Below are 277 nucleotides of genomic sequence, written 5' to 3'. Positions count from 1 at the left end.
TCCCTGGGAAACTACTTCCGCCAGTGGAGGTTGCAACCGAGCGCGGTAAAGACGGAAGTTAGTTGTTTCCATCTTAATAATAAATTAGCAAACCAAGAACTTAAAATAAGGTTTGAAGGTAACTGGCTGTCCCACAACAACACCCCAAAGCTTAATGAACTAACTCATGCTTCATAGAAATGCTCAACATAGAAAACAATATTCACATGGCTTTGTCTGACAACGAAGCAAATATAATCGCAGCTATGTGCATTGCAAAATTTACTTGTCTAGGGTG

This window comes from Sitophilus oryzae, unplaced genomic scaffold, assembly GCF_002938485.1.
Source record: "Sitophilus oryzae breed Bouriz unplaced genomic scaffold, Soryzae_2.0 scaffold_1615_pilon_pilon, whole genome shotgun sequence".
NCBI lineage: Eukaryota > Metazoa > Arthropoda > Insecta > Coleoptera > Curculionidae > Sitophilus > Sitophilus oryzae.
This window is presented reverse-complemented; position numbering follows the sequence as displayed.